This window comes from Triticum dicoccoides, chromosome 2A, assembly GCF_002162155.2.
Source record: "Triticum dicoccoides isolate Atlit2015 ecotype Zavitan chromosome 2A, WEW_v2.0, whole genome shotgun sequence".
Taxonomy (NCBI): Eukaryota; Viridiplantae; Streptophyta; class Magnoliopsida; order Poales; family Poaceae; genus Triticum; species Triticum dicoccoides.
In genome coordinates this window covers 717,072,203-717,080,967 of record NC_041382.1, presented here as the reverse complement: position 1 = coordinate 717,080,967, position 8,765 = coordinate 717,072,203, and positions in this window count along the sequence as shown.

Genomic DNA, 8,765 nt, shown 5'->3' with positions numbered 1-8,765 from the left:
ATCGATGGCGGTGAAGACGGGGACGGGACATGACGGACCGCTAAACCTAGACAAATCTCGGGGAAAATGGAGCTTGGAGGTCGAGCTTCAAGAGGAGAAAGCTTAACTAGCGTGGCTCGGGCATTTCACCGAACACCTCGTGTGCATAGGAGGTGAGCTAGAGCACCCAAATGCCCTCTCCTCGCCGGCCAGAAAAAACAGAGCACTGTGAAGTGCTCTGCTGCGGCGACGGGGTATATATAGGCAAATCATTTGTCCCGGTTCGTGGCTGGAACCGGGACTAAAGCCTAGCCTTCTGTCCCGGTTTGAGCCAAGAACTGGGACCAATGTTTATGGGCCAGGAGCGAGGCCCATTGGAACCGGTTCGTAGCTGGAACCGGGACAAATGGGTCCATACGAACCAGGACCAATGCCCACGAGGCCCCGGCCGGCCCCCTGGGCTCACGAACCGGGACGAATGCATCCATTGGTCCCGGTTCGTGGAAGAACCGGGACTAATGGGTTGGCCAGGCCCGAACGAAAGCCCCCTTTTCTACTAGTGCACCGTATTCCGGGGGCACATAGTTGTCATCGTCCTCTTCTTCTTTGATATCTTCCATCATAACCACTATTTCTCCGTGCCTGGTCCAAACATTATAGTGTGACATGAACCCTTATAAAGCAGGTGGGTGTGAAGGATTTTTCCGATGAGAGAAAACTTCGTATTCCCACATATAGGGCATGGACAACACATAAAACCATTCTGCTTGTTTGCCTCAGCCACTTAACGTACTCGGAGGTGTGTCTGTCACCGTACATCCATTGCCGGTTCATCTGTGTGCATTACATATAATTATGTGTGTCAAAAACCATTACAGATTCACATGGATAGATAAGTGACAAAATTAATAGAAGTTCATCATCACATTAAAACAAAAGTACATACATAGTTCTCATTGAACAACATATAGCTCTCCAGAGCATCTAATTAAACCATATATTGAAACTATGTAAAACCTTTCAATGCAACAACAAATGCGATCATAATCACAACCAAGGTAACAATTGATCCAACTGCATAATGATACCAAGCCTTGGTATGAATGTCATATTTTCTAATCTTTCTTATCTTCAACCGCATTGCGTCCATCTTGATCTTATGATCATCGACGACATCCGCAACATGCAACTCCAATATCATCTCCTCCTCCTCAATTTTTTTTTAATTTTTCCTTCAAATAATTGTTTTCTTCTTCAACTAAATTTAACCTCTCGACAATAGGGTCGGTTGGAATTTCCGGTTCAACTACCTCCTAGATAAATAAAATCTATGTCAACTTGATGGGCATAATTGTCATAAACAATAAATGAACCAAATAGTTATAAACATAATATATTCCACATCCGAATCATAGCCAGGACGAGGGCCGACGGGGGCGGATACCAAAACCATCGCACTATATAATAACAAGCAATAATAAAAGTAAGAAAATTAGACAAGTATCTATTTAAAGTAAGAATTTTTTATTTCAGAAGAAGATAAGAACAAGAGGCTCACCACGGTGGTGCGGCGACGAGATCGACGCGGACGATCAACGGCGGTGAAGACGGGGACGGGACATGACTGTTGGTTATGCAGTAATTTGAAAAAAATTCCTATGCACACGCAAGATCATGGTGATGCATAGCAATGAGAGGGGAGAGTGTTGTCTACGTACCCTCGTAGACCGATAGCGGAAGCGTTATGACAACGCGGTTGATGTAGTCATACGTCTTCACGGCCCGACCGATCAAGCACTGAAACTACGGCACCTCCGAGTTCTAGCACGCGTTCAGCTCGATGACGATCCCCGGACTCCTATCCAGCAAAGTATCGGGGAAGAGTTCCGTCAGCACGATGGCATGGTGACGATCTTGATGTTCTACTGTCGCAGGGCTTCGCCTATGCACCGCTACAATATTATCAAGTATTATGGTGGAGGGGGCACCGAACACGGCTAAGAGAACGATCATGAAGATCAACTTGTGTGTCTAGGGGTGCCCCCTGCCCCCGTATATAAAGGAGCAAGGGGAGGAGGCCGGCCGGCCCTAGGATGCGCCAAGGAGGAGGAGGACCCTGGCCGCCCCTCTCTCTCTCCACTAGGGCCCATAAGGCCCAATACGTCTCACGGGGGGGGTTCCGGTAACCCTCCGGCACTCCGGTTTTCTCCGAAATCACCCGGAACACTTCCGGTGTCCGAATATAGCCGTCCAATATATCAATCTTTATTTCTCGACCATTTCGAGACTCCTCGTCATGTCTGTGATCACATCCGGGACTCCGGACTAACTTCGGTACATCAAAACTCATAAACTCATAATGTAACTGTCATCGAAACCTTAAGCGTGCGGACCCTACGGGTTCGAGAACAATGTAGACATGACCGAGACACGTATCCGGTCAATAACCAATAGCGGAACCTGGATGCTCATATTGGCTCCCACATATTCTACGAAGATCTTTATCGGTCAGACCGCATAACAACATACGTTGTTCCCTTTGTCATCGGTATGTTACTTGCCCGAGATTCGATCGTCGGTATCAATACCTAGTTCAATCTCGTTACCGACAAGTCTCTTTACTTGTTTCGTAATACATCATCTCGCAACTAACTTATTAGTTGCAATGCTTGCAAGGCTTATGTGATGTGCATTACCGAGAGGGCCCAGAGATACCTCTCCGACAATCGGAGTGACAAATCCTAATCTCGAAATATGCCAACCCAACATTTACCTTTGGAGACACCTGTAGAGCTCCTTTATAATCACCCAGTTACGTTGTGACGTTTGGTAGCACACAAAGTGTTCCTCCGGCAAACGGGAGTTGCATAATCTCATAGTCATAGGAACATGTATAAGTCATGAAGAAAGCAATAGCAACATACTAAACGATCGAGTGCTAAGCTAATGGAATGGATCATGTCAATCACATCATTCTTCTAATGATGTGATCCCGTTAATCAAATAACAACTCTTTTGTTCATGGTTAGGAAACATAACCATCTTCGATTAATGAGTTAGTCAAGTAGAGGCATATTAGTGACACTCTGTTTGTCTATGTATTCACACATGTATTATGTTTACGGTTAATACAATTCTAGCATGAATAATAAACATTTATCATGATATAAGGAAATAAATAATAACTTTGTTATTGCCTCTAGGGCATATTTCCTTCAGTCTCCCACTTGCACTAGAGTCAATAATCTAGTTCACATCGCCATGTGATTCAACACTAATAGTTCACATCACCATGTGACCTATACCCAAAGGGTTTACTAGAGTCAGTAATCTAGTTCACATCGTTTATGTGATTAACACCCAAAGAGTACTAAGGTGTGATCATGTTTTGCTTGTGAGATAATTGTAGTCAACGGGTCTGTCACATACAGATCCGTAAGTATTTTGCGAATTCTATGTCTACAATGCTCTGCATGGAGCTACTCTAGCTAATTGCTCCCACTTTCAATATGTATCTAGATCGAGACTTAGAGTCATCCAGATCTGTGTCAAAACTTGTATCAACGTAACTATTTACGACGAACCTTTTGTCACCTCCATAATTGAGAAATATTTCCTTATTCCACTAAGGATAATTTTGACTGATGTCCAGTGATCTACTCTTAGATCACTATTGTACTCCCTTGCTTAACACAGTGTAGGGTATACAATAGATCTGGTACACAGCATGGCATACTTTATAGAACCTATGGCTGAGGCATAGGGAATGACTTTCATTCTCTTTCTATCTTCTGCCGTGGTCGGGCTTTGAGTCTTACTCAATTTCACACCTTGTAACACAGCCAAGAACTCTTTCTTTGACTGTTCCATTTTTGAACTACTTCAAAATATTGTCAAGGTATGTACTCATTGAAAAAACTTATCAAGCGTCTTGATCTATATCTATAGATCTTGATGCTTAATATGTAAGCAGCTTCACCGAGGTCTTTCTTTGAAAAACTTCTTTTAAAACACTCCTTTATGCTTTGCAGAATAATTCTACATTATTTCCGATCAACAATATGTCATTCACATATACTTATCAGAAATGTTGTAGTGCTCCCACTCACTTTTTTGTAAATACAGGCTTCACCGCAAGTCTGTATAAAACTATATGCTTTGATCATCTCATCAAAGCGCATATTCCAACTCCAAGATGCTTGCACCAGTCCATAGATGGATCACTGGAGCTTGCACATTTTGTTAGCACCTTTAGGATTGACAAAACCTTCTGGTTGTATCATAGACAACTCTTCTTTAATAAATCCATTAAGGAATGCAGTTTTGTTTATCCATTTGCCGGATTTCATAAAATGCGGCAATTGCTAACATGATTCGGATAGACTTAAGCATAGATACGAGTGAGAAACTCTCATCGTAGTCAACACCTTGAACTTGTCAAAAACCTTTTTGCGACAATTCTAGCTTTGTAGATAGTAACACTACTATCAGCATCCGTCTTCCTCTTAAAGATCCATTTAATCTCAATGGCTCGCCGATCATTGGGCAAGTCAATCAAAGTCCATACTTTGTTCTCATACATGGATCTTATCTCAGATTTCATGGCCTCAAGCCATTTCGCGGAATCTGGGCTCATCATCGCTTCCTCATAGTTCGTAGGCTCGTCATGGTCAAGTAACATGACCTCCAGAACTGGATTACCGTACCACTCTGGTGCGGATCTCACTCTGGTTTACCTACGAGGTTCGGTAGTAACTTGATCTGAAGTTACATGATCATCATCATTAGCTTCCTCACTAATCGGTCTAGTAGTCACAGGAACAGATTTCTGTAATGAACTACTTTCCAATAAGGGAGCATGTACAGTTACCTCATCAAGTTCTACTTTCGTCCCACTCACTTCTTTCGAGAGAAACTCCTTCTCTAGAAAGGATCTATTCTCAGCAATGAATAACTTGCCTTCGGATCTGTGATAGAAGGTGTACCCAACAGTCTCCTTTGGGTATCCTATGAAGACATATTTCTCCGATTTGGGTTTGAGCTTATCAGGATGAAACATTTTCATATAAGCATCGCCGGCCACCACGCCCTCGCTGGTGACCGCGCCGCCCCACCGGACGCCGACCCCGCCACTTCGTCCTCGCCACCAGCCGACGCCGGAGTCCGCACCCGGCCACCGCGCCTACACCCTTCCCCGACAGCTCCGGCGACCGCCCCTCTTCTCTGGCGAGAGGATCCGGCCGCCTCGGTTCGCATGCCGGCGATCTGATCCAGATCTGAAAACCCTAGGTTGACCCCATTTTTTCCCTAAGTCTGCAGTCCAAATTGCCATGTTCATCGTGTCGTAACTTTGCATCCGTAGATCCGTTTTGGGCATATAGCATATCAAAATGTTCGTCTCCGAGAGCACATCATTTCACCTCATTGCATCATTTTCATTTGAGCTCATCTTGTTGCCCGAAATGCTGTTGGAAGAATGCTATTCGAGTTAATTGTCAGATCTGCTGCTCCAAATAGCTATTTGTCATTTTTGCCATGATTATTGTGTGCGTGATATGCCCTTGAGCTCTACATATGTTTTGTTATGTGCTTTGTCTTCTTTCCAGAGGTGCTACCATGTATTTTTGTGATGTGTGTGGTGACTAGCACAAGCTTGCAAAGTGGTGCATTCGTTAATGTTGATTTCAGGGACTTAGCAATTCCACCAAGTCCTTGATCTGTTTTTATCAATATGCCATATGTTCATGTTGTTTCATAGTGATTCGTGCCTCTTTTGAGGATGATCAGTAAGGATGATTTGTTATTCTTGTAGTGCTCTATCCATCCATGTCTTTGTTTGCAATTATGGAGCACCCTAGCTTGAGTCAATCGAGCTCTACTTTTGCTATTTCGTGAATCTGGGCAGATTGTCTACATGTTAGTGATTTTGCCGAGGATGTTGTAGTTGATTTGTGCATGCTATGTTGTCGTTCTTGCCATGTCTAGCTTGTATAATGTGCATTCTTGACGGGTGTATGCTTAGTTTTTCATGCCTTACTCTGTAGTGAGCACATCGAGCTCGTAAACATGCCTACTTGATATCTGATTTGCATGCTCCAGTTTTTCACTAAGTCTGAGATCTGATTATGTTTTTGCCATGTTCACATGCTTCCAATTGTATTTTCTGATCCCTTTTGGCTCAAGGTCACTAAGAGACTTTTGTTAAGCTCTTTGAGTAGCTCCATGCCATGCTTTACTTTGCCATGTTCATGCCTTGTAGCATATAGTTTGCATGCTCCAAAGTGTGCTACCTGATCTGAAATTCCAGACAAGTGTTAATTTCACTAAGTCTAAAATCTGTTTATTAATTGCACTTTTGTCATGCTTGTTTCAACCTGTTAATGAATGAATTGGCCGCAGCTCAGTGTTCATCTTTTGTTAAGCTTCATGAATGGATCCCTTCCATGTATTTTGTTGCCATGTTTGGGTGCTGTAGCATGTTTAGCTTGTTGCATTTAGATGGCTACTTGTTGTATATCGTAGACCGGTAACATATTTGAAATGCTTGCCATTTCCAAACCGTGTCTCCGATTCCTGTGTTCTTTATATCGATTTCAACCGAAATCACCTCACCTTTCCAGTGGCACACTTGGATTTCCAATTTGAGGCCAGGTTCATTCATTCCTCGCCAAATCTTCTATATGCATCACATATCGCATCCCGCATAGCATCCCATGTTTGCATCATGTTGTTTGAGCTTTGCACGTGGTTGATTGTGTCCTTTTTGCTTGTTTGTCTTGTTTGGGTAGAGCCGGGAGACGAGTTCGCTAACGAGGAGCCCGTTGAGTTTTTTTTCGAGGATCCAGTCAACTCTGACAACTTTGCAGGCAAGATGATCATACCCTCGAAATCACTTATATCTTTGCTTTGCTAGATGCTCGCTCTTTTGCTATGCCTATGCTACGATGCCTACCACTTTCTTATCATGCCACCCAAATTGCCATGTCAAACCTCTAACCCACCATGTCCTAGCAAACCGTTGATTGGCTATGTTACCGCTTTGCTCAGCCCCTCTTATAGCGTTGCTAGTTGCAGGTGAAGATTGGAGACCGTTCCTTGTTGGAACATTATTTTCTTGTTGGGATATCATTATATTATCTTGTTATCTTAATGCATCTATATACTTGGTAAAGGGTGGAAGGCTCGGCCTTTTGCCTAGTGTTTTGTTCCACCCTTGCCGCCCTAGTTTCCGTCATATCGGTGTTATGTTCCCGGATTTTGCGTTCCTTACGCGGTTGGGTAATAATGGGAACCCCTTGATAGTTCGCCTTAAATAAAACTCTTCCAGCAATGCCCAACCTTGTTTTTACCATTTTCCACTTAGCCTCTTTTTCCCTTGGGTTTCCGGAGCCCGAGGGTCATCTTATTTAAACCCCCCCGGGTCAGTGCTCCTCCGAGTGTTGGTCCAAACTAGAGTCCTGTGCAGCGCCCCCTCGGGGAAACTCGAGGTTTGGTTTTAGTTGTATGGAGCGCTCATCTGAGTGTGCCCTGAGAACGAGATATGTGCAGCTCCTATCGGGATTTGTCGGCACATTCGGGCGGTGTTGCTGGATTTGTTTTAACTTGTCGAAGTGTCTTGTAGAACCGAGATACCGAGTCTAATCGGAATGTCTCGAGAGAAGGTATATCCTTCGTTGACCATGAGAGCTTGTCATGTGCTAAGTTGGGACTTGGGACTCCCCTGCAGGGATTTGAACTTTCGAAAGCCGTGCCCGCAGTTATGGGCAGATGGGAATTTGTTAATATCCGGTTGTAGATAACTTGAACCTTAACTTAATTAAAATGAATCAACTGAGTGTGTTACCGTGATGGTCTCTTCTCGGCGGAGTCCGGGAAGTGAACACGGTGTTGGAGTAATGCTTGTCGCAAGTTGTTCTCTAGTTATTCGATCATGCATTGCCTTCTCTTTTCGCTCTCATTTGCGAATAGGTTAGCCACCATATATGCTAGCCGCTTGCTGCAGTTCCACATATTACCTTGCCTTACCTATAAGCTTAAATAGTCTTGATCGTAAGGGTGCGAGATTGCTGAGTCCCTGTGGCTCACAGATTACTTCCCAACCAGATGCAGGGCCTAATGACTCCGTTCCAGATGACGCGCTTGAGCTCAAGTGGGAGTTCGACGAGGACTCACGCCGTTACTACGTGTCTTTCCCCGATGATCAGTAGTGGTGCCCAGTTGGGGCGATCGGGACCCTGTCGCATGTTGGGTTGGTCTTTTAATTTTGGCACCATAGTCGGGCCATGAGTGATTGGATGATGTAATGCTATTTATGTACTTTGTTTGACGTGGCGAGTGTAAGCCAACTATGTACCTTCCCCTTTTATTATCTATATTACATGGGATGTTGTGAAGATTGCCTTACTTGCGACATTGCTTTCAATGCGGTTATGCCTCTAAGTCGTGCTTCGACACGTAAGAGATATAGCCGTATCGAGGGCGTTACAATTATCGAGGATTATGGTGGAGGGGGCACCGCACACGGCTAAGAGAACGATCATGAAGATCAACTTGTGTGTCTAGGGGTGTCCCCTGCCCCCGTATATAAAGGAGCAAGGGAAGGAGGCCAGCCGGCCCTAGGGCGCGCCAAGGAGGAGGAGTCCTCCTCCTAGTAGGAGTAGGACTCCCCTCTTTCCTACTCCTACTAGGAGGGGGAAAGGAAGGGGAAGAGGGAGAAGGAAAGGGGGGGGGGCGCCCCCCCTCTCCTAGTCCAATTCGGATCAGAGGGAGAGGGGGCACGCGGCCCA